Source organism: Protopterus annectens, chromosome 4.part1 (assembly GCF_019279795.1).
Source record: "Protopterus annectens isolate FY-2018-M chromosome 4.part1, PAN1.0, whole genome shotgun sequence".
Taxonomy (NCBI): Eukaryota; Metazoa; Chordata; order Ceratodontiformes; family Protopteridae; genus Protopterus; species Protopterus annectens.
The window spans coordinates 1000772979-1000800082 of record NC_056734.1 but is presented as its reverse complement, the minus strand read 5'-3'; the positions used below and the strand labels follow the sequence as shown (position 1 = coordinate 1000800082).

The 27104-nt window shown below is 42.7% G+C and overlaps 1 protein-coding gene across 7 annotated transcripts in view; it reads right to left on the bottom strand.

The window, feature by feature from the left end:
* RUBCN (rubicon autophagy regulator) overlaps positions 1-27104 on the bottom strand; it is a 2564006-nt gene that overhangs the window by 582422 nt on the left and 1954480 nt on the right. The window lies entirely within an intron of this gene.

The window sequence follows — 27104 nt, the reverse complement described above, 5'->3', positions numbered from 1 at the left end:
CCCAAGGGAACATGAGACAGCAGGCAGTATGGCAGGCATCAACAGCAGGCTGGCCAAAGGGCATGTCATTGGCAGTAAAAATGCAGTGCACAATGGGCACTGCCTTTATAATCGATGTTTGTGGACCACTACCCCCTTCACAGTGTCTAGGAAATATTACCTAAAACACATACTGGAGAATAAATGTGACTACAGTAGCCTGCAGGATTTTCTCCATGATGTAGCACACTTCCACATGTTGTAGTTACATATGTATGTACTGCACACTGAGCACAACACTCATTACTTCTTCTGTCCCTATGCATTTGGTTATTAAAGCTGTAGGCACGGCAGTGTGTGCTTCTCTTTGCCCATGGGGAATTTGGAAACAGCTATATTTTGCTGTAGCTAAATGTCACTTTTCAGCCATGTGTCCCCAGTCAAATGTACCACAGGGAAATGTCTTGCTGCCCAGGTGCCTGAACCCACGTAGTTGACTATCTTAGGCCACCAATATTAACCTTTCACCTTTTGGTTTGAATTCACCTCTTGTTAACCATTCCTGCATTTGATCCTGATCAACATGAGGTTGTTCTAGGCGTTTTCTATACTTGCAACTATATTTATGTACTTTCCACATTTCTTGCCTTCTCTGATTCTTCAACTTATATCCTTTCGTTTTTTGGCACATTCAGTTGCTGCCTGATTTTTTTATCTACTTCTGGTTTGATTTCCATTCCCGCTTGACGCAGATATGCTTCTGCTAGACTAAGCAGGGAAGTCATCTTAGATTTATTCTCCTCATGTTTCAAAACTTTCACTATGTCTGGGTCTTGTGAGGTCAGCAGATATGTATGCAGTCCCATGACTGCAGATCTATACATGTAATCAATTTCAAGTAGGCCCATACCTCCTTCGAAACAGGGAATACATAATCACAGTGTTGATTAGCATGAAGTATCCTTCTTGTTTTCCCGTCTAGTCTATCCAACACATTTTGGGGTTAGTCAATCACTCCAAAACTGTAAATTAGGACAGGAAGTACAAATTGGTTTATAGCTTGAACTTTGTTCCTAAATGTCAATGCTGTTTTCAGGCTTAATTTAAGTCTTATAAAATATCCCTGAGTTTTATTTGCATTTTTTCATGTTTTATTGTTGATCTCTCACCAATTCCCAAATATTTATACACTCCCTGTTGCTCAAGTTCTTTTATATCACATTCTTGTCCCAAACTGATGTTTTCTTGGTGCTGCAGCTTTCCTGCTTTAAAGGTTGCTTTTGCACATTTACCAAGACCAAATAACATTCTTATATCATCTGAAAAAGTTTTGACTACTTGCAGTTGTGCTTTCAGTTCTTCATCTGATGAGCTTTACACTTTTCAATCAACAGACAGACAATGAGAAGTCTTTACACTTTTTTGCTTTCTGGAAGCCAAATTATAGCCATGACCTAATCTGTTAAGCAGACAGCTTAATGTTAATGAGTTAAGGGCAAGGCGAAAGAGCAGGGGTGACAGACAGTCACCTTGGAATATCCCCCTTTGGATTTTTATACCTGGAATAATAATTTTTCCTTTATCACGGCTTAACTGCAAAGTGGTTTGCCATTATTTCATGGTCACTGTGATGTAGTTTCAGTGTAGCATGTATTATCTTATACATTTTTAAGCACTCTTTTATCCATGAATGTGTGATACTGTCAAATACTTTTTTGTAGTCTATCCATGCCATACTTAGGTTCTTCCCTTTTTTACAGTTCTCCACTATGACTTTATTCAGTAACAAATGAGCCTTTCTTCCATATGACTTTCTTTTATTACCCTTTTGTTCTACTGCCGTAATTAAGTTTTCTTCTAAATGACTATAAACTCTGTTGGCATCAATTCCAGTGTATAGTTTATACGTCATCAGAAGGTAAGTTATTTGTCTACAATTTTTAGGGTAGCTTGTAGGTTCACTTTTAAGTTGGAGCATTGTTTTCCTGTTGTTAGTCGGGCTGGTGTCTGTTCAGGGTGCACATATAAATAGTTCCTATTCATGGCTAAATCCTCGTGAAAAGATGTTAATACTTTTAACCAAAAGTTAGGTACTGCATCTGGGCCTGGGGTTTTCCAGTTAGAGGCTTTTTTAACTTTGTTTCAATCTCTCTGGCTGTTACTTCATCCCATTTCATATCCTGTACCTTTAAACTTCTTATTCTTTCTTTTACTTCGGGTCTATATTACCAAAGCGAAAAACCCTATTCCCGAATACCTAAACGTCGACACCTATATGGCGAACCGCGAAAATCCCAAACGCACTAAACCGCAAAAACAAAAATATCAAACAGTCATAGTCGACCAACCCCACCACCCGCTACATACTACCTACCCAAAGAAAATAAACCACACACATACACTAACCAAACCCTACTTCTAACCTGAGGTAAAACACCAAAACCCTACCTCTAACCCTACACTAAACCCCACATATACAACTAACTATGTACTATCCTTAACCCCTCCCTAACCCTAAAGTCCGTAACTACCGCACACGTCCCCTACACACATACACCCAAACAAAATAAATAATCCACATACATACATTTAACAAAACCCTACCTCCAACACTACACTAAACCCCACACACACACAACTATCTATGCACTATCCTTAACCCCCTCCCTAACCCTAAGGTCCGTAACTACCGCACACTTCCCCTACAGACATACACCCAAACAAAATAAACAATACACATACATACACTTAAAATAACCCTACTTCTAACACTACACTAAACCTTACATACATTACCTATCTATACACTTACCTTAACCCAAATCCTAACACTAAAGTCCTATCTATCGCACACTTACCTTACGGAGCTATACTGCAGACGGGGCCAACCAAAACAAATCAACATTTCGGAATTTGCGGTTTTGTACGTTCAGGATTTCCATACTTGGCGCAATACGTGTCGACGTCTTCGTATTCGCTCATAAGGTTTTTTGCGTTCGTAATACAGACCCTTTACTTCTTATACCCATTTAGCATCTTTGTTATGTTCCACAGGATCTTCATAGATACTTCTCCAAAATGTATCTACTTCCTCTTTTTTTGGTGGCCTTTCAATTCCTTTTACCTTATTTCCTAATTCTCTATAAAACTTTTTTGAGTCATCAAGAAATTGCTTATTTCGTACTTTTCCTTTATATTTATCTGTGTATCTTCTAAGTTTTTCCACCTGTGCTGAAATGTTTAGTTTATTTGCGATAGTGCATGACAGATCCTGGTCTGTTTTAATACTGTGCATTGCTTTAATCAGATCTATATTTCTTAGTATTTTTATTGATCTATTCCCTCCTCAATAATCTAACAGTGACGCTTCCTGTCTTAATTGCTTTATAGTTTTCTCTATTTGATATTTCTATGATGGTATTCAATTTCTTCCCTTCCTTTCTCTCACTACCCTGTGATCGTCTGGTAGAACTTTAGCAGTTATTAATTTAGCAGCACAGTAATATATCCTGTTTACTTCTGTTATACCACATCTCTATGGACAGTCCTAATTACAATTCCTGAAGTGTGGGTTACATCATGTGTACTCAGAGATAAGATAAATGAGGCTTCAGTCAGCTAGGAATTCTGCCCATTACTGCCGCAGTGTCCTAGTAACTGATACTGATGTCTACTAGGATTATCAGGCTGCTGTTTGTGGGTGTTGTATACCGAGTTTCTTGGATGAGGCCGCTGAATCTGGAAAGTGAGGTGGGAGTTAGACATTGGGTATAAGTAATTTTTTTGTTGCTTGTGAAGAGTTTGAGAAGCATCCAGTTTGGGATGGTGTCTGTGTTTGTGGTTGCATAATCAATGATGTCAGATGTTAGGTAGGTTTTGAAGAGTAGTGTCCCTCCTCTTGTTTTTGCCTGGTCTGGCATCATTTAAGTAGTTATTGGCTGATAAAGTAATTGATTTGATCTGGTTTACTTGTTATGCTGCAGGCACTTATCAGGCAGCATCTTAAATTATCGCATGAAGTGCTCTTTGCTGTGTATGGATTGTTAACGGGGTCTATGTTACTTTCTATTCTGTTTTTCCTCTTAAAAGGACTATAAAAATAAGGGTGCATATTTACAGTGTTTGGAATATTTGGTTTTGGCTAGGGTACAGTTTTATGGAGGATTTTAGAACAATGTAGTATTGAAAACCTGCCATGTAAATTGTTTGTGCTGAAAGTGTTCTTAGAGGTTAGACAGTGGGAGTCTTTTGCATGGAATATACTACTTGTTTGATAAGGAATCCGTTTGTGATGAGGTAAGGATGGGCACAGGTTGATACAGATATTGAGGAGGTGAGTGAGAGCATATGAATATGAGGACTAGAGAGAACAATAAAAAAAAATAAAACAAGCTCTGGAAACTTAGCCTTTATTTTATAAAAACTCCTACCACCTTAACAAAAGGACTTCTAGTGTGTTACGCATCTCATAAATACTATTTTTAAACAATTAATCAAACCATTGTATTATTTCAGAAGACATTTCCATTTCAGTTCTTAATTTCATTGGAATTTAAAGAACCACATTTTAAAATATAAATAGCTTCCTTCTGTTTGAGTAAAATCAACTGACTTCCTTTTTTTCCACTACAAAGAAAAACTTTTTCAAGAAGACTACAGTCACTTTAAGAGACATCTGGCGGATCCGGTCAGTAGTTTTGGTAGATTTAGACTTGGGATGATTCCATGTAATAACTGCAATATATGTAAGTTTGTGTAAACATTGCATAGCATTATTAATCTTAATTAAAATTACCTTTAACAAAAAATATATATATATATCTTACTAAAGGTGCGACATGGCTGTAATTGATATTATATTAGTGATAGTACAAACAAGTTTCACATTTGGACTGCAAGAGCACATTTAAGCAACACTGGACTTGGTAAAACTAGAAATCATGTAGCTGAACATTTTTTTAATGTATGTGCTAAAATGTTTAAATGTTTCAAATTATAAGTGCAAAACTCTTGAGCAAGTTGTTTGCAAAAGAAAAGAGAAATAACTTATTTTTTTTTTTTTGCTTATGCACTTTAAAACCTAATGAACATAATCAATGCATTCCTATATTTAGAGAAAGAATATAACAAGGTGCTAAGAAAGCTGATTTGGGCAAGTCCTGCAATTGTTCAAAGTCCTGAAAATATTGGTAGAATTTGTGCAGGTTATATACAAATATACAATGACCCAATGATAGGTACGAACAGTGTATGGATTCATGGAGGAGTTCCAAGGGAATGTAGGTGTGCAGTAGGGTTCAGTGAAGAACACAAGAACGGCAAGTGAGCAGTAAACAGTACTTCCAGGAAGTCTCCTGCAAACAAATGGATGCTGACAGACAACGTAGATACAACTGAACGCTGCTTTATTAGTTAAAATAAAAGCGTTTTCGCTGACAGTAAAAAATGGCAGCTTCCTCAGAAGAAACACAGAAAAACAATCATCAGATCTGAGCCCGCTGCTGTTCATACTGGTGATGGACTACATTAGCAAACAGGTCAGAGGGGGTGGTTCAACAAAGATGCTGTATGCACATAACATGGCATTACTAGCTGACTGAACAGGAACTTCAGTAGATGACAAGGGAATGGAATGGAAAACTTAAGGCACCCGGGATGAAATGAGTATAGAGAAGTCAGATGTCACTGCAGCAAATGAAGGAAATCAGAGATGATGCTGAAAATTGAAACAGAAGGGAAAACAGGGTCACAGGTTAACAGATCAAGTATCTGCAGGGGTGATTGTGGAGAAGGGAACTCTGAATGAACAGGTCAAAGCTAGTATCAGAGGTGCTACAGCCAACTGGCTCAGGGTGTCAGGGGTAATTTTTTGACAGAAAAAATGTGAAAGAAGTTGAAAAGTAAGGTGTACAAAATGGTGGTGCAACCAGAATTTCTGTATGATACAGAAACGTGGGCAATGAAGGCAATGCAGGTGAGGAAGCTAGAGGTGATGCAGATGAACTGCTTAATGTGGTTGGTGGGATGCACACAGACACAAGAAATGAAGGCATCAGAGCAGAAGCCAAAGCAGCTCCAAATGCAGAGAATGGCAAAGAAAATAGATTGCAGCAGTTCAGGTACAAGTGAATGTAGAAGACAATTTGGTGCAGACAGGAAGAACACAAGAGGAAATGAGGATGTCCACCCAAGAGATTGACATATTGTGTGAGAGAAGACTTGTGATAAGCAGACATGAGTGTTGAAGAGTGGCACTGAATCCACAGAACTGGCAACAGCTGACAACACTCGAACTCTACGTAGAAAAAATGCGAAGAGAGCTAATGATGGACTTGAGAACTTAAACTGAAACAACTTCTGAATAAATATGTGGATGACTGATTTCATTGTTTGATTATAGTACTTATGAGATGTGAGATGTATGCTTTATATACTCCCTACAAGACCTTTGGTTGAGGCCCTAGGAATAATTGTTTCATTTCTCAACCTTGCAGTTTTATTTTTATATACTTTTTGTTTTCTACATGGCTACTGGTCGGATTCACTGGATGACTTTTCCTAAGTTAAGAGGAAGTCAAAGTAGCATCATGCAGAGAATTTTGGCTGATTTTCTCATTTTTGCAAATACTAATGGGAAAATACAGATTGTTCGTCTTCTGGTATAATGGATATGGCTGACAATTTTTTTCTGATCAAAACAGCAGACATTTGGGATTTACAACTTTTATGCTGAATAGGGAATAACTAGTCAAGTTAAACTTTTGTTAAAAAAGCTGGAAAAATGAATGCTACAATAGAACAACATTTATTAAATCTCACTCCTTGTGGGGTATGTGCTTTTAAGACCTCATCTACACCTTTTTTGGAAAATTATCTTGAGTAGGGATTTAAGAAATGGTGGTTGGTTGGGGCTCTTGAAATAGACACAAATTCAAATCGAAAGGGATATAATTAAAAATGAGAAGCTGGCTGAGGAAATTATGGAATACATGACTGAATTAAAACAGAAAGCATCTGTTAATGAATTAAAACATATTCTTAGGAAATTGAGCAATACTGTGAAAGCTGCAGAACAGGAAATTGTTAAAAAATATATAACTGCATAGTGGTGATTACAAGCATGCTAGGGCAATCCTTTGGTGATGACATACTCTCATGAGAGGAATAAGAATGCTGGTGGAATAAGATCTTCAAGTTTAACATTATCTGATGGAGGACTGGACATGCTCAGCACTTTCAGCAGATTTGGGAAGCTCTATCCATGCAATTACCCCCAATTTTCGATGTGGCTGAAGAGATGGTAATCAATGAGATGGAAAAAAAGTTATGTACTCCCCATAACGTTCCAGCTGAATTGTTGTTCTTCATTTGTCTTCAACCTGTGGGTATAGGCACCAACATCGGTGGCAAGCTGGCCATAACCAAGCTATGATGCCGAAACTGAACTCCTCCCCTACTCATAATGCCCCTCTCTCCCTCACTACCTCAGATAGAATTTGCCTGAAGTCAAGCACCTGCGCAACATAACACAAAAACAACACTACTACTATACACCCCACTACAAAAGGAGCTCAGAAAAAGAACATGGTAGGCTCCCTCTGCCATATTACTTGACTAAGGAAGGGGAAGGAGGGAGAGAAGGTTGAAGACAAATGAAGAATCACAATTCAGATGGAATGTTATAGTGAGTACATAACTTCTTTATCTGTCATTGCTGTCTTCATTTGATTTTCAACCTGTGGGACAGAGTCCCCAGCTACTTGTACCCTGAGAGGCCCTATAGAAGGATATTTCAGAGCATGGCAGAACCAAAAGAGGCTCTGTTCTGGGATAAAATATTCAATTTGTAGTGGGATATGAAGCTGCGAGACCTAGCCCATGTAGCCGCAGCGCATATTTCATCTATTGGTACTCTGGATGAAAAAGCTAATGATGATGCCACTGTGTTCATAAAGTCCTTCTATGTGGCACATCTCATTACTAAGAGTTTTGCATCCAGGAAGAAAGAGGTCATTGTCTCCCTCTACTCTTCCCTCATTAGGCAAATCATCGAGTACAATGCCCCATTTGGCATGTACCTCACTAGACACCTGCAATAACTGGAGAGGCAGCAAAAGTACCTCACAAAGAGGATCCTAGGCCTTAAACACTTGCCCAATATGGATAGACTCAAAAAACTTCAACTATTCTCTGCCTCACATCGCCTGCTTAGAGGCGATCTCCGCTTGACTTACAAAGCCATATATGACCCAGCTGTGTTAGAAATGCTACATCTAAAGAAATCCCAATCCCTCCGCACCACACGCTCCAGAGACCTCAACCTCATTACCACAATCAACAGAATGTACTGGAGGGACAGGTTCATAACCCAGAGACTACCCATGCTATAGAACAGACTTCCCATACATGTCAAGCAGAGCACCTTGCTGACCCTTTTCAAGAGAAACCTTAATGAGTGGATGGGAAATAGAAAATTCATCCCGGGGATAACTCCAGTGGCTCTACTCAACAGAGGCACTGGGAACTAAGGTCGGGTGGCACGATGCCAGGGTAATCTTATGGATAGCTTGTAAAAGCTCCATGGCCATTAACCTAGTACACACCTATGAAGTAGAAACTGCTCTGGTATAATGTGCTTTTACTGAGGAAGGAAGAGAAACACCATACTTGTCAAATAAATATAATGCATTTATCAATCCAGTTGGCAATAGTTACTTTGGAGACAGGAGATCCCAATCTGGCTTTAGAACACGAGACAAACACTTGATTGGACTTTCTGAAACTTTTGGTTCTATCTAGACAGAAACGGAACTGCCTATGTAAGTCAAGCATATGCAACTGATGTTCCCCTTTATTCTGGAACTCTGGAAAGAAAACAGGGGGGTGAATGACCTGATTAATGTTTGTTTCAGAAGCAACCTTGGCCATGAAGGAGGGGTTCGGCCTAAGGGAGAAGCAGTCCTTGTGGAATATGAGGTACAGAAGCTGAATACAAAGAGCTTGCAACTCTGAAACCCACTTAGATGAAGTCAGGGCAACTAGTAATGCAGTCTTCCAAGACAGACACTGTAGATGCACCTTTGCAGATGGCTCAGAGAGTGATGACATCAGCTCTTACAGGACAAAAGTTAGGTCCCAAAAAGGAGTAGGATCCTTAACTGGTGGTCATAAGAGAAATGTACTTTTTAAAAAGGCTTTGTACAATCTACAAGCAGCTAAAGATGAGTCCTTAGGTCCTACATGACAATGGGAGATGGCAGCAAGTTTGACTTTAACTGTAGAGGAACTGGCACCTTGGCTGAAAATACAGGCCAGGAACTCTAAGACCGAAGTCATCGAGGCAGTAAAGGGATTTATACAATGCTATGACACCCAAATGGAAAACCTCTCCCACTTGCTTGCATAAATATTTTTGGTAGATGACTTGTGAGGGGAAAGCAAAATGTCCTTCACAGGAGGGGAAAGCCCAGGAACTCTAGCCATCACTGGAACTGCAGGAGCCAAGCAATGAGCTTCAGGCTTTTCAGATCTGGATGATAACCGCCCTCTGGAATGGATATCAGATCTAGACAAGGATCCAGAATCTAGACAGGGCTGGCACTGTGAGACCAGAGGAGAGGAAACCAAATCTGACTAGGCCAGAAAGGAACAATGAAGATCATTTGACATCTTGACCTCATTGCTTTCTGAAGAAATTTCAACATGAGAGGAAAAGGAGGGTAAGCATACAGCAGACCGGGGGCCAAGCAAGAACTAAAACGTCTCTGGGGAGTCCTCCTTTGGGAGGAATCAAGGAAAAGAACTTACTGCACTTGGTGCTGGAAGGAGAGGCAAAGAGATCCCAGCAAGGTTGATCCCATTTCTGGAAGATCATGTCCACCACTGACTGTTTCAGAGACCACTCGTGAGGAGACAGTATGGTCCTGCTGAGTTTGTCTGCTAAGATGTTGTAACTCCCCAGAATGTGCATTGCAATAAGAAAGCTGTCAGAGGAAATTGACCATTCCAACAATCTTATTGCCTCTCGACACAGGGGATATGACATGGTTCCTCCCTATTTGTTGACATACCAATACACTGACATGTTGTCCATCTGTATTATAATCGTTCCTCAGGGGAGAAATTAATAAAGTGCCTGCAATGCCAGAAGCACTGCCCTCATCTCCACAACACTGATGTGTAAACCGGTCTCTAATGTTGACTATGTCCCTTGAACAGCCCGTCCCAGCCAAAGCACCCCCCCCCCCCCGAGCTGGGAGGTGTTCATGGTGACTGTGGCTACAGGAGCGGGAGCCAAGAAGGGGCGATCTTCTGTCAAGTTCTGGGAATCTAACCACCACAGGATGAACGATTTGCAGGTTTTGGACAGGCTAATGGGATGAGACAGAGGTTTGTCCAGAAGAGACCATTGTATGGCTAGAATCCACTAAAGGATATGCATGTGCAAGTCTTGCAAAGAGTAGAATAAAAAGGTTGCTGTCATGGACCCCAGAGCTTGAAGAATCTGAGCTGCTGAAGGAGGAGAAGCTACGAGAATGACACAAACTTAAAGCCAAAGAGAGCAAGTCCTGTGGCTGGTGAGGAAGACCTTGCACAGGAAGTGTTCAACAGTGCTCCAATAAAGTCGAGAGAACGGAAAGATTCCAACTTGGATTTTTGGGAAGTTTATCATGATACCCTGGGGGTTCTGGTGAGATCAAAGAGGAGTAGCCTGAACTGGAAATGCCTGGCTCCCGATCAGCTGGATCTGGGCATGCAGAAACTGTCTCATCAGATGGTCCACTTCTCTCTCTGACAAACTCCGGGACGATCCGGCAGAGGAAGCCACCGACTCAGCCCTGGATTGATGCCTGGGCAAGGCCGATGGGATCTCAGGAGGTTCAGGATAAAACCTTGCCAAAGGTGAAGACAGCATGGGTCTGGCCTTGGAGGAAGGTTGCCCAGTAGATGGGAAAGAATCAGGCAATTTCCACTTTTCTGAAGGTCTGTCCCTACTTCAAGACTTTTCCGTCTCTCTCTATCTCTCCCTGCCTTCTCCTCTTTCTTCCTTCTGTTGAGTCCCTGTGTCCACAAAAGCAGAACTGGGTAACAGACCCTTTAAAATAAGTTTATTCCTTCTGTTCACGATGGTATGGGCACTAAAACCCACACAAATGGAGCACTCAGAATCCAAGTGGCTGGGGCCTAAACACACAATGCACTGGGTACTGGCATCTGAAGGGGGAAGCTTGTATCCACACCCAGTACACTTTTTAAACCCCACAGCTTTCTATTTATCAGATTTTTCAGCCATATCAAAGAGCAGATTAGAAAAAAAAACAACCTGATAGACCAAGTAAGGATTTTTTTTTTAAGCAAAAAACACAAGGGTAGGGCAAAGAAAAGAAATCTATAGAGAAGAGAAAAACAATACCTAAAACAATGCTATACTGGATTAGAAACATCCAAACCCAAGTAGCTCAGTTGACCACTTGTTGCTCGAATGTCGGCAAACGAGATCTGAAGTAGTGAGGGAGAGGGGGGCATTATGGGTAGGGGAGGAGCTCAGTTTCGGCACTGTAGCTTGGTTATGGCCGGCTCAGCCATGATGTCTGTGCCTATGCCCACAGGTTGAAGATCAAATGAAGACAACAATGTCAGATTGAAAGTTATGCTCTTACCATAATGATCGATACCCGTTTCATTTTCATCCAGTTCAACCTTTGGGTTGTCAGATCTGACCTCAGCCCCTTTTATGAAGCTGTGGTATCCCGGGTCTGACTCCTCCCCAAGCCATAATTCTCTCCATTCCACCCAAGTACCTCAGATCAAGTTTGCTGACACATCATCAGCTATTATCTAGCCTTACTGAAAAGAATATGGATGCTAAGGGACACATGAACACTCACAGGAAGGTACAGCATACAGAATTTTTCACAGACAGGGTCACAGATGAGGTCTATCCAGTCTCCTGGTTAATGACAATACTGAAAGGGGAAAGGAGGGAGGGATGTTGAACAGTATGAAAAAGAGACAACACAGATCTGTCATTAAAATAAGTAATTAACTTTCATATCCCATTTTGTCTATTTTTGGCCAATTCAACCTTTGGGACAGACTCCCAAGCTGGTGAACACCCAGGTGGCATCAAGGAAGGACATTCCTGATACTAGTAGAACCAAAGGAAAACCATGATCTGGACTGCATGTTAAATTTATAATGGGACACAAAGGTATGGACACTGGACCATATTGGCACTACACAAATGTCATCAATGGGAAATCGCTTCATGAAGCCAAAGTAGCCACTGCTTTTCTACAGTGAGTTCTTAGTTTTGCTTGCAATGGCAAACTGAGTTTATTAAAACAAAGGAAATGCATTCCAATAGCCACTTGAATAATGTGTCATTTGATATACCTTTACCCAACCTTAACATAGAAAAGGATGTGAACAGTTGCTCTGACTTTCTGAAATCCTTGGTTCTATTTAGGTAGAATCCGAGCTGTTGAACATCCAGTATGTGCGGATATATTTCCCTCTGTCTGATGATTTCAGGAAAAAAGACTGGAAAATCAACTGACTGATTTAGATTTGCTTCAGATGTCACCTTTGTCAGAAAGGATGAATTTATTCTCAAGGCTACTGTCTTTATGAAAAAACAAATATAGTGTTTTACAAGACAGTGCTTGTAACTTAGAAATTCATCTAGCAGAGGTAATTGCAACAGGCAAGATAGCTTTTCTGGAGATAGGAACTTCAAGTCTACTGAAGTTGCAGGTAAAAAGGTGCTTTAGTCAAAGGTTGAAGCAATATAGTGATATCCCATGGAAGAACTGGGTTCTTAATCAGAGGTCTGAGTAAGAAGGTGCCCTTAAGGAAAGCTTTACAAATTTTAAGAGATGCTATGGGATTGACACTATGTCCTATGTGAAAATTTGAGATGGCAGTCATCTGCACTTTGAGAGTCGAGACACTGGAATCCTTCTGAAAAATTCTGATAAAAAATCCAAAACTGAAGTGAAGTGCCAAGAACAGATCTAATCCCATTGATGAAGCCCAAACAGAAAAATTTTTCCACTTGCTTTGGTTTATCATTTTGGTGAACTGCTTTTGGGAAGATGAAATAATGTGGACCACTGAGGGAAGATAACCTGTCATCTCTGGCTATTGTTAAAATTGGAGGAACCATTCGGTGGGTTTCTATCACGTGATCGAAAATTGGAAACGGTGAATGCGTACTGAGCGAACCCAATTGGTTCTAATGAAGCGCATGTAACACGGAAATCGCTGTATGGAATATTTTCCCTTTACTTCAATGCAGTGTGATCTCACAGTAGGAATATTTAAGTAGCGGGGGTGCAGGGGGGGCTTGCCCCCCTGCCTACAGCATTTAGGTAAGTATAGTTTTTCATTTTTATTTTTCTATTATATTTTCGAAATTTCAAACTTCGCTTATATGGTGTCGACCACATGGTGTTCGATGTTTGAAACTTTCGAAAATATAATATAGACCCCCATGCAGTTAATTTCAGACTTTTAGGTCTGGTACAGGTAATTCGGAAGGGTGACTCATAAGACTTAGATTCAGATCAAACACCCATGGAGGACACAGCAAATGAGATCACAGGAATAGGGGCTAAAAGTAGGCAATGCAGACAATTCTGGTCTTGCACCTTATGGTTTTCTGAGTGAATTTTGTCATTAAGAGTACTGGGGAAAAGCAAAGGGAAGACAGGGCCAGTTGTGAAATATATAATCTCTTGGCAACTGTCCCTGTGGAAGGATCAAGGTAAAGTGACTAGTGCACTTGTAGTTTAGGCATGAGGCAAACAGACTGCAGCAAGTTTGGCCCCAGTGGCTGAAAATCTGAGTTGCCATTGTCTGAGTGAGGGACCACTCATAAGGCATAAGTATCAACCTATTCAACTTGTCTGCTACTACATTTGAAGTCCCCAATATGTGTGCTGCTATCATAAAACATCCGGAAGACATCATCCACTACCATACTCTCATGGCCTCCCAGTAAAGTGGATACGAGTGGATTTTCCCTTGATTGTTGATATACCAAACTACTGAAATGCTGTTTGGATGGAAATTGCACCCTTGGGGACAGAGTCCTGGAATGTCCCCACCGCTTTTAGGACCTCCTCTAATCTCCAAAATATTGATGAGAAGTTTCAACTCTAGGGGTGACCGAGTACCCTTACCTGTCATGCCTTTGAAATGCACCCCCCAACCCCAGAAGGGAAGCACAGATGTTAACTGTGGCAAGTGGATTTGATGAACAAAAGGTTCATCTGTATGGCACTGAAGAGGAGGCTATCCACCATTTGATATGGTCTGCAAACCTGCATGAGACAAATCTTGAGGTGAAGAGGGTGAAGACTTTGTGATCACTGGACTGAAAGGGTCCACAGTATCCTCATGTGATATCCTGCGAGTGGAACTAATGTAATCAGAGACCATCAAACCTAGCAATGAAGAATGCTTGAGGAAAAGGATGCTGAATGACATAGGTGGCCATTAGTCAAAGAGAAAGTACTCTGGTGTCTGGAAGCTTGGCAATTTGAAAGACTGCTGAGATGACATCCAATATAAACTCTATCTGCTGAGTGGGGAACAGTTTATTCTTTATTTTATTTAACATTTGTTAACCGGGAAAGTCCGACTAGGTTCCACAGATCCTGTTTTCAGTGGAGGCCCGGGGAGAAATGCTCCAGAAACATGTCTTTAGAATATGGGAGAAAACCGGGTACCCAGAGGAAACCCACGCGAACGCAGGGAGAACATGCAAGCACAGAAGGCACCCCCAGCTGAGAATCGAACCAGAAAACCTCTTGCTGTGAGGCGACAGCATTAACCGCTGCACCACTGCACCACCCAGTTAGCTTTTGGATTGATTCTCTGCAATTCCAGTCTCTCTCTACAAGCAGGAGCAAGAAATCCTAATATTGAACCAGATGATCCTTGGAATTAGCAGTGAGGAACCAATTGTCTATGTACAGGAACAGCTGAATCCCTTGCAGTCAGAGATGAGCTGCTGCTACTGCAATAACCTTTATAAACACCTGGAGGTGGGGACTGTGGTGAAACTGAATGGCAGTACTCTGAACTGAAAATGACTGGCTCACAGCCAGAAATGGAGAAATCTCCTAGATTGCGTTTCTATTTTTATGTGATAATAGGCATCCTGGAGTCATATGACTTGGGTCCAATACAGGCTTAAGTTCCCCTGTCTTCTTTGGAACTTAAAAGAACCTGGAACAGACTTCAGATTCAAATTGGTCTCAGGGGATCTGTTGGATGACTCTCTCTAGCAACTTCTGTACTTCTGTTGCTTCAGATTCCAACTGGCTGGGTGGAACTTCAGAAATATCTCTTTTTTTCTTTGGAGAATATGAAAAGGGACTGGAATAGCCTCAGGTGATTATCCTTAGCATGCAAAAATCTGTTGTAATGTCTTGTTAGGATTGTGGGTGCAGGGATAAGCATATCCCAACTGCCTCCAGAGTGTAAGAGTCAGGTAACTGTTAAAGAGCACTGGTAGGGTTTTTTAGTAAAAGAACTATGAAAACCCTGATTGTGTAGTCTGCCTCTGCCCCTGGGGCAATGTCTGTTTGAATTATCTCTTGCCTCTGTCCTGGTGGGGGGGGGGGGTCTGTCTCCAGGAGTGTCCTGGTGATAATCCTGTGACTTTCTAAACCACATCTTCTTACCACCTCTGATTTCTTGCAAAGCTCCTTTAAGGGGTGGAGAAGCAGATCACAAAGGCAGACAGGGTTTTACCATCCTGTTCATTCCTGGTACGCATTTCTTTGACTTTGGGTCTGAAACATGTGGAACATCAAAAGGGTCACTGATGAAGAAAATCCTGAAGCCTTCCAAAATGTCATAAAGGCACATCAAAGCATGCTGGTGCATGGTTATACCAGTGACTGATGCCCCCACCTTTGCCATCAGTTGTGCTGGAGAGCAAATACATGTACATATTAGATACGGATTGTAGGGTAGACAGCTGGGAGTCCAGTGTTACTGAACATCCACTGATAAGTTACTAGAAAGGGACCTGGTAAGCTACTTGGTTAAGTCCTGCTGAAAATGAGTCATGTGAGCAAGACAGTTCAGCATTCTGAATGCAAAGGTCACCCAAGCATACATTAATTTCCAAAATCTGTCCAACCCCCTCGACTCCCTGTTAGGACGATGGACAGAAAAATTATTCTCAGACAGTTCCTATTTCATGACTGCCTCCACTACCATGGCATCTACTGGTGGACCCTTGCTCCAAAGTGTTCTATTTTTTTTGGGTTGCCAAACTCCTATCAGTTTTTAGGGAATGGTTTTCACTACATCAGGATCATTCCAGGCCCACTGTGCCACCAAATCTGTAAAAGCATCACTAGCTGGTACCACCCAGGACATAGTTGCGCCAGCACCAAAGGTTTAACATGTTTAGTAAAGGAAAGGGGAAGACCAACCCCTTCACTGTCTTATCAATTCTAGGATATCACCAAAGGTGAGGTCTTCCAGAAGGGATCTTGGGGATCTTTTACCTTCATCCAGATCTGTATCTTTTGTAACAGACTCTGGAGAGGAGTCTAGATGTTTCAGTTTAAAGTCTGTTGCCCTGGACATTGTCTTGGAGGAACCTCAGGAGAGAGGTCTGAATCAGGCTGGGAACACGAATGTCAAAGATCCTCCAGGCCTAATGGAACTGACTGCCCTGTCGATCTGAATGACCGGAGTGAGTTGCTGGATCCAAAAGAGGTTAGAATGGGACTAAACTCAAAGATGGCACCTGACTTCTTGGCTGAGCCAACACCATTTCAAACACCTTGAAATCCTAGGCCTCAATAGGATCCAAAGAAGCATCCCTCCTATCTGAAGAAGGAATGACCCCCCCCCCACTCTGACAGACATCAGCTCAAAGACTGACCATGGACCACAGCTACAGAAAGACAAATCCCTGACAGGCAGAGACAGCTCCAATAACTTCAGAGTTGACTCCACTCCCTAGTCTATGGTGCCGACGCTACTGCTCAGAGATTCATCCCGATCCAAAATCATCAGGGTTGACAGAGTAAGGGAAGCTGAAGCTGTTGGTTGTAACAGAGATGCACTGGGAGGGGTGGACCTGTGAGAATCATATCTGAGGGGTGGAACAGTACTGGAAATATCAAGGGAAGGATAGCTGGACTTGTACCCAGAGCGTCCAATGGGGACAGCACAGGAAGAACCCTTGAATTTGTGTCCTCTGGAATCTCAGCAACATTGAATTGATGTCCATTTTGGTGAGGCTTCAGGAAGATCAGATCGACTTTGAAGACAATGCTACAGTTGGAGGTCTGGAGTAATAACCTTTCCTGAAGAATTGGACAGCCTTCAGCTCTGCAGAAAATCTTGGGTGAGGTGAGAGAAATAGGATCCGAGGAACTGATGGATCTGACTTCCTTGGAGCCTTGGGATCCAGAGCCAAAGAATCTGGATACCTCTTTCTAATTTTTACGATTTTCTTATCTTCAGATCTCTCTCATTCTCATTTAGGCTTTTACTGAAACCCACACAAATGTATGGAGGACATGCAGACTCCGCACAGAAGGCACTCCAGCTGAGAATCGAACCAGAGATTCTCTTGCTGTGAGGGGTCAACGCTAACTGCTACACCACTGCACGCCCTTTTGATTTCTCCATCTTCTTACCAGGAGAAGCTGAAGTTGGCCTCAATGAAGAAGAGGTGGAGAGCTGAGAAGAGACCCTGTCTGAGGGGGAAGCAAACCTTTCAGAATTATTTTTTCCTTATGGTCCTGAATGGCTCTGGTTCTGAGGGAGGCACAAATCTCAAAGTGAACATTCAAATGTGTAGTGCCCAAGCAATACACGCACAGTGAGTGTAGTCTTGTGATGGAATTGTGTCCACAGGACATGCACTTTTTGAAGCTCTTTTTGAACATCTGCACTTTGTCAGACATGACAGGAATATCAACTATAACAAAATATATGTACAGCTGAAAATTTTGAGATACCTTCTAAACTATTTTTAAAGTATCTAAAGAAATATACAAATTCTAACAAGTATACAACACACAAATACTTAACTCCAAAAGACACAGTCAAGCAACACCTACTATCTAAAAACTAATATCTAATCATTAATAAAGATGGATTATTTATATTTTTAGGTACAGAAGCAAAGTAGAAAAGGAAAAGAAAGAAATAATTTAAGTTTGATGAATCACAGTCAGAAACATGTCTGAGCTGATAAGGCAGCAAAAGAGATCTGAAGTACTGAATAGTATAGATGAAGTTATGGGTATGGAAGGAGTCAGAGCCCTGGATTCAAAGCTTTTTAAAAGGCACCAAAGTTGGATCCAGTCATCAACAACCCAAAGGTTGAACCAAACATAAACAGACATCGGATAATTTGCTTCAACACTAGAAAACAAAGGTTTAGTGGCATCTGTGGTGCAAGATGTAGCAAACTACAGAAGATGGGCAGAAAGCACTTGAAGTTGGGACTGTGACTTGTTTTCCCTCTGGATTTTGTTTTTACTTTGCATTCATGTTTGAGTAAGAATAAAAAACAATTATGATGCATGTTTTAAACCTGAGAATGAAATTATTACATCTCCTTTGGAATGTATAAATAATACAGACTTTTGAGAACTATGTGATATACCAGTTAACTTGTCTGAATTTGAATTCAGTGATTCTGCTTTTTTTCTTTCTTTACTTTTTAAATGTTTAAACTTGTTCCAGCAGTGTTGTCACAGCTTCATTCTTTGCAAAATGAATCTTTTAAATTGTATAGGAAGATGCATTTAAAAATCTATTATACTAAAATGAATGTGAAAAAGAAGTTATGTACCTACCATAACGTTCCATGTTAGTTGTCTTCTTCTCGCCTTCTTTCTTGCTAGTTGGGATCGGAGCCAATCCTCGGCTCCGACTCGGCCATCTTCAATAGCTCGAGGGCTACCCCATATCCCATGATGCCTGGCGCTACCTACCCAGATCTCATTTGATAAAGCTATTCCAGACATAACTAAGGAATAATTCTGCCCTAGTAGCCCTTTGGGCCTAGGTGTGAAGCTATCTAAGCAGAAAAAGGACAACCAGAGAAGGTTCAGCCAATGAAATCTGAAAAAGGGAGCTCCTCTCGATCCACTAGGATAGGGGGATGGAGGGTGGGACGCAAGAAAGAAGGCGAGAAGAAGACAACTAACATGGAACGTTATGGTAGGTACATAACTTCTTTAAGTTAAGTTGTCTATCTCGCCTTCATTTTTGCTGGTTGGGACAGCGTACCTAGCACCTACTATCCTGGGTGGCTCATTGGAACAAACTCTTCAGAACAGTGGAACCAAAATCAGCCCTGTTTCTGGAAGCAATGCCTAGTTTATAATGAGAAATGAAGGTATGTGGGTTAGCCCACGTAGCAGCTGCACAGATAGATTCCATGGGCAACCTAGACTGGGAGGCCACCGAGGTGGCTAAGGCTCTAGTAGAGTGGCCTTTTGGTTTGATAGATAATTCTTTGTTTCTCAGCTGGTAAATGAATATAATAATGTGAGACAACCACCTAGATAATATTACTTTTGAGACTGGAAGGCCTTGTCTGCCCTCGGCATAGAAAAGGAAAAGTTGGTCCGACTTCCTGATGTCCTTTGTCCTATGCAAATAAAAACGCAGTTGTCTGTGAACATCCAACTGGTGCAATTTATATTCTGCCTTGTTGGTGTGATTAGGAAAAAAACACAGGAAGGTCTATGGACTGATTTAAATTATTTTGCGAACAGACCTTAGGAAGGAAGGAAGGATTGGTCCTTAGAGTGACCCTATCGTTATGAAAAACTAAGTACGGAGGACGAATACATAGAGCTTGAAGCTCCGAAACACGTCTGGCAAAAGTAATGGCTACCAGAAAGAGAGTGTTCCAGGATAAAAACTTAATGGAGCAAGATGCTGCAGGTTCAAAAGGTGGCAAGATTAGGGAAGCTAGTACCAAATTGAGATCCCACGGAGGTGGGGGGATCTCTCACTGGGGGCCTAAGCAGAGTGGTTCCTTTGAGGAAGGCTTTACACAGCTTATGAGACATAATGTTGTTAGAAGACAACCCAATGTGAAAATTTGAAATGGCAGCTAACTGAACCCTGACTGTAGCATAAGCGGAACCAGAATGAAAGAGTTCCGCTAAAAATTCCAAAATCTTGTGGACAGGGGCTGAAAAGGGGTCTATATTCTTAGCCTCTGCCCAGCAAAAAAAATGTTTCTACTTGCTAGCATAAGTTTTCCTAGTTTTGGATTTGTGTGAAGAGATAATAATTTCATGCACAGAGGAGGAAATATTAGGAAGCCTGGCTAAGGTTGGAAGTAGAGCAACCAAGCTGTGAGCTGGAGTGTTTGCAGGGATCGATGCAGTCTGCCCGACTGGTGAATCAGTAGATCTGGAATAAGATCCAGAATCCAAGGCTACTCGAGAAGGTAATGATGCAGGAATGGGAACCATATCTGTTGAGGTCAATAAGGGGCAATGAGGATCATTCTGCAACCCAATGGAGTTGCTCTCTGTATGAGTTTGGGTATTACGGGAAACAGAGGGAAAGCGTAAAGAAGTCCCTGAGGCCAATCGTGGACTAGAGCATCTCTGGGGGAGTGGCCAGGAAGTGGAAGAAGGGAGAAGAAATTGCTGCACTTGCTCCTGAAGGGTGTGGCGAACAGGTCGCAGCAAGGCTGCCCCCATTTGCGAAAGATCTGTTCCTCAATTACCTGATTCAGAGACCACTCGTGAGGCATGAGAATTGCTCTGCTGAGCCTGTTTGAGATGACGTTGGACCTCCCAGGGATGTGCGTTGCGATCAGAAAACGTTGGGAAGAGATCGCCCACTGCCAGAGTCTGAGTGCTTCTCGACATAGAGGATAGGACCTGGTTCCGCCCTGCTTGTTGATGTACCACACCACTGACATATTGTCCGTTTGAATTGCAATGGTCCCGGGAGGGAGAGAGTCCTGAAGGGCTTGCAGTGCTATAAGCACGGCTCTCATCTCCAAGACATTTATATGCAAATGGTACTCGTGAGGCTGCCAGGTGCCTTGGACTGTCCTGCCCTGATAATGCCCCCCCCCCCTATCAAGGAGGCATCCGTGGTCACTGTGGCGACTGGAGGGGACAGCACAAATGGTCTGCCCTGGGACACTGATGGGGAGACCATCCACCAAGCGAGGTGCTTCTTGCATGCTTCTGTGATCATAATCTTGTGAGACATGGGAAGCTGTTGGAAGGACCACTGTGTGAATAGGAGCCACTGGAGAATTCTCATGTGAAAGCGGGCTAGGGGAACAAGAAGAATTGCTGATGCCATGGAACCCAGTGTTCGGAGGATGAACCTGACTTGAATCCTTTTGCATGTTAATAAAATCTGCACTTGCTGGCGAATTAGTGATACCCTGTCTGGTGGAAGGCTTGCAAACATGTTCCTTGTATTTAAATTTGCGCCTATATAATTGATATGCTGACAGGGCAACAATGCAGATTTTTCGAAATTTATTGTGATACCTAGCCTGGAGCAAGTTTTGATAGTGTAGTCTCTGGCTTGCAGGAGGTGATGCCTGGTGGTGGCAGTGAGGAGCCAGTTGTCTAGATATGGAAACACCTGGAATCCCTGACGTCTCAGGTGAGCCATACCCACTGCCATGCATTTGGTGAACACCCTGGGGGCTGTGGTGAGACCAAAGGGCAGAGCTCTGAACTAATAATGACTGGTTCCCAGCCAGAAGCGAAGGAATCGTCTGGAGTGCCTGTCCATTTTGATGTGGTAGTATGCATCCTGAAGATCTATACAGCACATCCAACTGTCCTGACCCAGGAAGGGTAGAATGGACTGTAGCGTGACCATCCGAAACTTTGTTCTTTGTACAGACCTGTTTAATCTGCTGAGATCCAGAATGGGTCTCCAGTCCCCTGTCTTTTTTGGTACCAAAAAGAACCTTGAGTAAGTTCCGGATCCGAGCTGGTCTGCTGGGACTTCCTGGATGACTGTTTTGTGTAGCAGCTTTGAAATTTCTTTGGCTGCTTGGTCCCTTAGATTGGGTGGAACATCTGGAAGGGACTTGTCTGACGGTAACGGGGGTTGAGCAAAGGGAATTCTGTAACCTCTGGATATGATCGACTGTACCCACTTGTCTTGAGTTAGATCTTGCCAGGCTTTGGGGTACAGTGAGAGCCTTCCCCCGACTGCCTCCAGAGGTGGGCAGCCGGGCAACCCTTCAGGGATGCTGAAAGGGCTTCTCAGAGAAGGATTCTCTGCTGCCCTGGTTCTGCGGACCCCCTCTGCCACGAGGGCGGCGTCTGTTATTGTTCCCTCCTCTGCCCCTGGAGGGGAACTCACCACATGTGTCAGGCAAGGCTCCCTGGGATTTCCGGAACCACATCTTTCCACTCTTCTGACCCTTGGGGTATGGTCTGGAAGGAGTGAAAAAACGGACTCCCACGGCAGAGAGAGTCTTGCCTTCCTGTTGACACCTGGTTAGGGTGTCCTTCACCTGTGATCCAAAGAGAGCGGAACCATCAAAGGGGGTATTGGTGAAAGATGCTCTGAAGGGTTCCGCAAAATTAGGAGTAAGGGCAACGTCTGTGCCTGCGGCTCTACTCACACCATCGGCTGCATAAGAAATAAGCCTCATGGAGGAGTTAATGACTGAATTCAGAGTCGCCAGCTGGGAGGCCACCTTAGCTTGAGCCCCCTCAGCTGATGGATCGTGGAGGGTATCTCCAAGCTCTTTAAGGAGATCCCTCTGAAGGCGGGTGAAATGGGACAAATAATTCAGAGACCTCATAGAGAAGGTCGCTGAAGCAAACATTCACTTCCCATATCTGTCCATAGTCCTAGACTCCTTGTTAGGGGGATGGACAGATGACGAAGTTTCTGCCAACTCCTTCTTTGTGGCTGCTGCTACCACCATGGCATCAACAGGTACGCCCTTAGTTAAAAACTGTTTGTCCTGAGGTACAGTTATAAATTTAGCAGGTATCCTGGGGGTTGGTTCCACTGTGCCTGGAGCTGACCACGCCTTCCGAGCCACCACAGACATAAGTGGGTCAAAAGGCGGAGACACCCAGGAGGTGGAAGGTCGGGAACCAAACGCGTCCAGGAATACCGACTCATCCTCGGAAGGGGCTAGGGTATTCCAGTTCTCCCTCTGCTTAAGCATTTCCAGGATGTCTGAAAAGGAGATATCTTCAGAGGGGGATCTCGGGGACCCTTCCGAATCTTCTAAGTCTGTATCTGATGTGACAGTCTCAGGGGAGTCAACGTGCTTCCTCTTGCACTTCCTCTTACGAGGCGGCTCCTCTGAGTGATCAGGGGAGGCCTCGGAAGAGGAAGAAACACCCAAAGGGGTGCCCTGGAGCGCTGGTTCCCCACGCTTGGGGTCTGGAGGAGGGGCAGAGGCAGACGCAGGCACCATAGGAGGAGGAGCCGATGGGGTTGACCGTGGGACTGACTCAGGGGCCAGTACACTCCTCATGACCACGAAGGCGTCCCTGCTCGGACGCAAAGAAGACTCCAGTTCCGAAGAAATCGGAATCCCTCCCCGCACCGAGGGGGGGCGGCTCCAAAGCCGATGTAGGAGCCGAGCTCACCTGCGCTGAAGCTACGATGGGGAGAACGGGGTCAGACAAGGGTCCGATGCCACTCGCCCCCTCGGAGCCGACGAGGGAGTCCCGGCGCCTAGATCCCTCCAAGGACGGTACCATGGAAGGGATCAGAGCCGACGACAGAACCAAAGGAGAAGGTATCGGAGCCGATGGTTCCACAACTCGAACCTCAACAAACTCCAGCTCCGAGCTCAAGGGAGGAGTCGGAGGAGGAATATCTGCAGAAGTGGACGAAGTCAACACCTGATGAGGGGGGCTGGACAACATTTTCGCTAGGATCTGCGGTTTCAGCAACCTACTGACCACTCTCTCCAAATCATGATCTGAAAGCCTAGAGGACCGAGAGAAGTGAGGGGACCTATCACTACGCTCCGATTGGAGCAGGGGTGACCGTGGAGCTGAGCGTATCGTCTCCAAGGAGGGAGACCTAGATCTCTTTCGACTCCCAGACGGCTCTGAAGTACGTGCTGGAGCCGACTGGGAGGGAGGCACATCGGTTCTGGCCGGAACCGAGGTGGATGGTGGCGCTTCACCCAATGATAGCTCAGAACTAGGAGCCGAAGACTTAGGTGGCTTGGAGGATTTCACAGGCTGAGCCTTTGCCGGTGAATCCTTGAGCTTAAGCAAACCCCGAAGGATTAACTTAATTTTGCTCTCCTGCAGGACTCTTGGGCTGAAAGCATGACAAACTGAACAAGAGTCCTGCAGGTGCACCGCGCCCAGACAGTAGACACAAGAAGTGTGACCATCTGTCAAAGACATCTTCTGACAGCATGAGTCACACTTCTTGAATCTGGACACTTTAGTATCCTTGGACATGTTAACAACACACACCAAGGTCAAACACGCACACACACACACACACAAAAAGAAAAAAAAGCTAGCAGGTATAACTAATTAACAATATAAACTATACAGTTAATACACAATGAAATTAAATAAAGTTTAAGGATATAGACAAGAACTACTCTAAAGGGGAGAACAAATCTATCTAAAAACGTTCCCTTTTTTTTTTTTTTTTTTAAACTAGAAGAAGACAAAAAAGGTTAGCCTCTAATTTAAATGGCTACCGTGAAAGGGAAAGGAGGGGAGGGGGGAGGGGGAAACTCTAAGTAAAACGAGTTTTCAAAAACAGGAGGGATAGATGCTATTGAAAGAATATAGCTAGGGAAATAGTACAACTAAAAATTTAGGTACAATATAAAATGATTACATTTTAAGTAAATATAGAAAATACAATAAAAGTATACGAGCCTGAGCCAGTAAGACAACCTTGCAGTCTGAAGCGGCAAACGAGATCTGGGCTAGCTAGCGCCAGGCATCATGGGATATGGGGTAGCCTCGAGCCAATAAACAGCTCTCGAGCTATTGAAGATGGCCGAGTCATCCCAACCAGCAAAAATGAAGGCGAGATAGACAACTTAACATCATTACGTTCCTTGATTACTGCAGTCATGATGACAATGATCAGTTTTTTGTTCTTATTAGGATAACAGTTTGCATATTCTCTCTCTCTCCACTGTTTACGCACCATGTAGTACACTGGCACCCATCAGCACTCGTTGTTTCTGTAGCATTTAGGGGGTTTAATGGTCTCAAGTTACTAGCCCACAGCTCAAACCTCCACGGAGGGTGCGACACACACATCCACATACATACACTCACACCTAGGGCCAATTTTGAGTGTCCAATCCACCTACTGCATGTCTTTGGAATGTGGGAGGAAACCCACACAAATGCATGGAGGACATGCAGACTCCACACAGAAGGCACTCCAGCTGAGAATCGAACCAGAGATCCTCTTGCTGTGAGGGGTCAATGCTAACCGCTACACACCGCTGCACGCCTTTGCATGTTGCTCAGGCCTAATAATTTTCTACCTCTGAACAGGAGTGAATTTTTACTACAGTTCAATAATAAGACAATTAATGAGTTTGTCACATTACTACCTTTCAAGTAAGAAAAACAAATGAAACATTTTGTACTGAAAAAGATAAGCAGGAGCCTAACTTAAGCTTTAAAGGTATGCAATAAAAGAACTTAATAAAAATCATAATGTTATTAAACTCTTTGATAAGTGTAATGTTACAGTAAGTATGGCTAACCAACTATGCTATGTGTATGTCACATCTTGGTGATAAAATATTTACAGTGTCTGAGTTACTGTTTCTTTCAGTAATATTTAAATTAGGTCAACTTTCATGACATAAAATTAATAAGTTATTACTTTCACTCCGTGTATGCCTACTTTTTACTGCATGCTGAAATTACATACCAGTTTGTGCAATCCACCTGGTAGACATATTGTCTTAGGATGTACAAGTTATTATGCCTTTTTATTTAATTTGATATTTGATTAAAGATTCTAAAGAGTTATTACATAAATACAAATATTTGTATGGTCAACATTCTGAAAATTAATAACTTTACAACTGTAGCTGCAGTTAGTTGATACACTTCTATTAAATAGTCCTAGAACAGATGAGGCTCAACACGACCAATAACTTGAATAAAATAATTTACTTTAATGCTGCAGCTAGTAAGTGCTTTCACGTTTCAGGAACGCTTCATCAGACTTAAATAACTGCCATAGAATCAAGCTGTTTGAATACTGTTCAAATATACAATCAACCAATCAGAAAACTAAGTCAATTAATATTACAAAAACATTCATTAAAAACTTTCCAATACAAAGGTTCCTGGAATTCATAAATTCAAATGCACTGGAACAACTAGTCACCTCTCCCACTAGGGGAGATAATATACTAGACCTGATCATCACAAACATGGGGACAAAATGCTCCACACCGGAAGTATACCCCTCACTAGTGAGATCTGACCACAAACTAATCACCCTGGATATACATATCCCACCTCCACCCCCAGCACAAAACACCACAGTGAAAAACTTCTCAAAAGCAGACTTCACTCTTCTTAAGACTGAGATGGTATCCTTTAAGCCCACTGTGCCAGTGGATACCACATCCCGCATCGCCGAATCCTTCACAAATGCTTTCTATGGACATCTCCAAGAATGCATGGATCATGCAATCCCAAACAAATCCAAGTCCCTCTCCACCAAATGTAAGCGTCCTGTCTGGTGGACCTCAGCCATAAACAAATTGTATAACAAAAGAAGGAAGCTACTGCACGTCAGAGCAAAATCCCATGAAGGGAAGACATCTCTGATCAACATTAGCAGAAAACTACGTTCTCTCATAAAAACATCCAAGGTAAACTTTGAGAGAAAAATCGCTAAGGACACTAAAGATAACCACAAAGCCTTCTTCAGCTATGTTAGAAACCTGGGCGGTAACCCTCAGATATGCTCAGAGTTGGTTCACAACAACAAAAAATACACTGAGCCCACAGATATTGCTAACATTCTGGCTGACAGGTTCAGTGCAAATTTCTCGCCTCCTTCACCCCCAAAAGAAGAAATACTTATCCCAGCTGAATGTAATCTCCCTGTCATCTCAGATGTCCAAGTGA